General features: G+C 43.0%; 1 protein-coding gene across 1 annotated transcript in view; it reads left to right on the top strand.

Annotated features, from left to right (window-relative positions):
• The first annotated feature begins 5,165 nt into the window (after positions 1-5,165).
• The window catches only part of plekhh3 (pleckstrin homology, MyTH4 and FERM domain containing H3), a 25,742-nt gene continuing 25,292 nt past the window's right edge, over positions 5,166-5,615 (top strand). The window contains exon 1 of the mRNA XM_042087454.1: positions 5,166-5,615. This exon is cut by the window's right edge and continues 293 nt beyond it. The gene's annotated coding sequence lies outside the window, so the exon portion shown is untranslated.

The following is a 5,615-nucleotide window of genomic DNA, read 5'->3' as shown; positions in this document are numbered from 1 at the left end:
TCCCTGCTGCTGTGTTTAATAATAGCGTTTTTGGAGGGCTCTAATTTATAGGTTTCTACAGATGGTTGCCTCACACCAGTGGCTTCTCTGTCAGGCTGTCAGACCAGCTGTCAGCAACTCTAGTTACTTACTCAAGTCAAGTCGGCTTTATTGTCAATTTCTTTACATGCACTGGTCATACAAAGAATTGAAATTTCGTTTCTTACTTTCCCATGCAGACATAGACATACTTTAAATACAGACATAGACATAGCCATAGACAATAAAAAATAGAAATATACAGACATACCACATACAGACATTAAAGTGTGAGACTGAAATATAGAACATATATCAAAATATAGAAATATAGAATATATATATAAAAAAATAGAGGTAGTTGTGTTGTATATTTACATAGTCCTAGCGTAACCTTCTGACAGAGTAGTAGTAGCAGCAGCATTGTGGCAGAGTGATAAATAACATTTACATGAAGTTTAAACTTGTGCTTGTGTGTACTGTATATTTACACTCTGATTTCATTATCAAAAATATATTTCTGGATAAACTTATGTCTCGTATGACTCTTTAGTCATACTGACCTCTGTTTTTTTCCTGACCGCTTACATGGACTTGGCAGTCCTAATAGTCGGTGTTTCCCAGTGGGCAGAAACTGAGGCCTACTGTTTTGTGTTCACCAATCTAACACATAAGACAGGGCTAACAGCATTACACTGGGTTGTCCCAGCCAGAGTTCCTGCAGCTAATGTGGAGATACAACAGAAAACTGTTATAGGAGCAAATAGGCCTCATATGATCTGGATCTGCTCTGCCATAATTAGGTTTCTATGCTGGCAAAGGAAATTTGAGTCACTTGTGAGAAAGTTGGTGGAAACACCACAACAGATTAAGAAAGAGAAAGGATCAAAGATTCACAAAAACATACAGTATATGCATAAATGCAAATTCTGCATACACACACAGCCACACACACACACACACACACACACACACACACACACACACACACACACACACACACACACACACACACTGTATTTGTCAGCAAAGTTTTAAAACCTCATTATTAAGAATTTTCTCACCATCTGCCCATATTTGTGTGTCTGTGTGTGTGTGTGAAGCAGGGTGAGTGGGTGTGTATGCATCGTTTCCATGTGGGTATGTGTGAGTGACAAAGAGGATGGGAAGGTAAAGGTTTTTTTTTACCCAAAACCACATTCCCAAGCTGCTCCAAAACTTCAGCCACTAGCACCTCTGCCCTGTCATCATGCCGGTGGCACAGAGGAGGCCCAGGGGCCACCATGAGTGATTGGCCATGTTCTTGGTTAATTTACCATGCCAAACTGAAAACATAAATACAGGCCAGATTGACGCATGTCAGCATATGTTCAAAAGAAAATACTGCAAACTCACACACACACTCATACAGTACACACATACACACTCATGCACACACACACATGCACAGGCGCAGACACAGACACACACATACAGTAGATCCCCTCTGAGAGAGTGTATGATTTATGAGCTGACGGCTGGCTGTCTGTCAGAAGAGTACGGTGTTGCTGACTGGGCATGTGCAGTAGGCTGACAGGCCTCTGTTTGTGGGAGTGGTGGTATTGATATGACCGTAATAAGGGCATAAGACACTCTGCAGAGTGCTGATATCTATTTCCTGATGAAGCTCATCTAGAGGCTTATTACTACGAGTTCCTAGGGCAGTGGTTGTGGTAGGCACGTTTCAGACAACATACAGTCTTTCATTCTTTTGAAAATGGCCTCCAATAAAAAACATATTTACAATGCCAAACAATACATATACTATAACAGTAAATCATTGTTATATGGATGTCTATGAGCCTACAAAAGCCAGGTTGTTTTTGTGCGGTGTCTTTGGTCATTTCTATTTCATAACATAAAGCATTACACAAAGGGAACAGAAATCAATTTATAGTAAATGTACAGTATGGCTTCATACAGACAGTTTACTGACAACAAATTCCCCATAGTGTAATGAAGGACAAAATTTCCTCCATGATCTCTTTGAAAACTCTCTGTTGTCTTTTGTTGAATATTTCTTCCAGTATAGATGCAATCAATAGAAAAAAACAAATATTTACAGTACTGGACAATATATGTACTTTAAATATAAATCACTGTTATTTGGAAATACATCAGTTCCTCATATTGTACAGAAGGACTCAACTTCCTCCATGTTCTCTCTGGAAAGTCTCTCTGGTCTGATGCATATCTCAGTATTTCTAGCCGGCGTACAGCTGTAGTTTTGTCTGGTCCCCAGCACAGCCAGCAGTCTTCCATCTTTCATTTGGAGATACAGATTAATCTTTAACATCAAGATCCTCCTCAGCTCCATGGAACTCAGCTGACGCAGAAAAACACATAGACGTCCCAGTGTACACACACTCTCATACACACAGACACAACACAACACAACACTCTCTTATACACACAGACACAACACAACACAACACTCTCTCATACACACAGACACAGACACACACACACACACACACACACACACACACACACACAGACATGCAAACACACAGACACACACACAAACAGACACAGACACGCACACAGACACACACACACACACACACACACAAAGATACGCACACACAGAGACACAGACACACACAGACACATACACACACACACACACACACACACACACACACACACACACACACACACACACACACACAGACACACACACACACACACAAGGTGTGTAGACATCTGGACGATGTTGGTTTGGCTTTCTGTTTGTTTTGTCTCGTTCCACCCTTTAGTATTCTTCCAGCCTGTTTTATCCAACTCTCTTTATCCTTTCATCATTTGCTCTATATGAGTTTGTGTGTGTGTGTGTGTCTATGTGTGTGTGTGTGTGAGTGCGTGTATGTTTATGTCTGTGTTGGAATTTCCCTGCAGTGGGCATAGGCTGACTCTGCAACTGATAAAATCTGGGCACAGATCATACAGATTTATTCCCCTTTGTAGAAGAAACTGTCCTGTACATTGGAAGAACATCCCCCTGAACATCACAAAAAGCCTGGGGTCTCATGGATTCATCCATTCAGAAATGTTGGGGAAAGCTCCCCTGTTCTAGCCAAAAATGCTACCATAACTGTGGTGCGGAAATGACTTGTAAGGCAAGACCATGTCGTGGGTGTTATGCCTTTCTTCGGGTTTATTTGTGTCCATCTGTTTCCAAGCGATGACCCCATGTCTTACATGACTTGTGTTTTTGTAAGGGACCACAGGCTACATAATATACACCCTGGTATGACCGGCCCATGACTTCATATAATCCCCGGCAAAACTGAAATGAAGAGCACTGTGCTGTGCTGGCTTAATCAAGCAACATCCCGTAAGCTAGTCGTGGGCAGGACATGTCCACCTACTGAACACCTTCTGTACCTATACTGTACTATCTATATGTAAAGTCATTCGTTATGATTCCTATGTTTTCTGCTAACTACAACCAAAGATCCTCCACTTTAACCCTCTCTGCTACAACTGCTACCCCTCCAGAGTCCAGACCCACAACCCCCGCTCCCTCCCTCCCCCGTTCTCCTAGTGTGTAGGCTACATACCCCCACCCCCTCCTCTACCACAGCCAATGGGGCCCCATCTGAAGCCCATACACTCTTGGTTTGGTTCAGCTTCACTGGAGTTCGGTCAGTGTCTGTGATCTGCTAACAGGTGATGCCGTGATTATTTTAGGAATTATTATCATTATTTTAGGAACTGTTTACAACTTTTAAAAGAAATTGACAATGAAATGAACAAATAAACAAACACTGAAAAGCTGAACCAGTGAGAGGAGATAGAGAAGGGAAAGGGGGCCGAATGACAATGAGCATAAGGGGCCCCAGCCTCCTGATAGAGAGGGGGATGAAACACAGAGAAAGAGAGGAAAAGAAAAAGAAAGGGGGAGGGCGCAGAGCGGGCCTGTGAAAACTACTCCAGAGAAACATCTCCTGTGAAAACTACTCCAGAGAAACATCTCCTGTGGAAACTACTCCAGAGTCAACAGCCAGCTCTGGAAAAGAGGGGGGGGGGGCACACAGGAAGTGTCAATCACAAGGAGGCGGGCCCATCTGGGGGAAGCAATCCTTGGGGAGCCTCACTGGAGAACAGCAAGAGTTCACATTTGCCACACAGGAAACCAGGAGATGCTGTAATCATATGCTTCCACTGTATATTTGTAATCGAGTGGGATTTGTCTAGGCCTCCTGTTTCATACTGTTCCAGTGTTCTCTCTCTCTCTGTCTCTCTCTTTCACTCTCTCTCTCACACTCTCTCTCTCACTCAGATCTGATGCTCCTCATCTGTCAAATGGTTCTGGTATCAAGCTATTTATAGCTGGACTTACATGCTTCTGAAGATGTCTATTGGATGCCCAATTCTGAGCAGCAGACAAAGGAGAAAATGGTGGGTCTGTTTGTCTCTGTGTTCACTTGTGAGTCTCCACTGAAAACTTTCCCCTCTTGTTTCATGCATTTTGGAAAGTGGAGGCTGGTTAATTATGGGCCTATCAGAGGGGAGACAGAAAGCATTAGTATATGATGGATATTAAAGACAAGCAATTTAATATATGATGGATATTATATTCCTCTATCACCATTATATTGTTATTTAGCAGACGATGGCTTTAAGTCACACTGAATACCAAAATATTTTTACTGGTGCCCTGTTCAAAGCCTTAAACTGTGGTTTAATCTGGAGAGCCTTGTACTTGGAATATTTACTTTGTCATGGTAGTGGTTGCAATGTGTATGCTGTAATGACATACACATTGCCATGGTCTAAATATTCAGCTGTACTCAGTCACTCAGTACTTATCCGGTTCAGTTTGAGAAGAACCACATCCGTGCTTTTCCATCTTGGAATGATTCGGACTAAACTACACAGAACCAAATGTGTGTTGTCCCTTCCAGTCATTTGTTTGACAACACCTTGCTATGGAAAAAGGAATCATTACAAACACAGAAGTAGACAGGCCTCTTGGCTTTCATCCAAAACGGCACGTGACGCAAGAGTGTGTCAGTGGAGGAACCTGTGAGTGTGTGTGTGTGTGTGTGTGTGTCCAGCTGGTTCCACTTACCCATTGGGCCAGAGCGAGAGTTGGCTCCGCCCTGCTCCCTGGCTTCTCGGAGACCAACAGTCTGATCTTCAGAGAGGAAGACTTGAGCTGCGCAATCGGGAGAGGGTAGAGAACACGCAATCAGGAGTGTGTGCTAGGACGCTGGAGTTTGTTTAGTGCGCAGTATTTTTACCCATCGTTATTTAGTGTGTCCGAGTGTACGTTGAGACTTTAGATTCGGTTCTTTGAGAACTTTTAAGAACTTAAAGAACTCGTTCAACTGACTTAACGTATCGCTGAGAAGAAAGCGGGATAGCAACATCGTAACATCTGGAGACTTGAGTTTTGTCTTCAATATTACTGTTTGGGGAGAGACGTCAAGTTTATTGGAGGCTCTCGGCAAACTTCTTGTCCTGTACTGCTGTGGAGTTCAGAAGGAGTACTGTCACTGAGAGACTGAGACTGACCGTAACGTGCGCGTTTCCCCGGTGCGCCTCTTTAG

The sequence above is a fragment of the Alosa sapidissima genome, chromosome 3 (assembly GCF_018492685.1).
Source record: "Alosa sapidissima isolate fAloSap1 chromosome 3, fAloSap1.pri, whole genome shotgun sequence".
Lineage (NCBI taxonomy): Eukaryota > Metazoa > Chordata > Actinopteri > Clupeiformes > Clupeidae > Alosa > Alosa sapidissima.
This window is presented reverse-complemented; position numbering and strand designations above follow the sequence as displayed.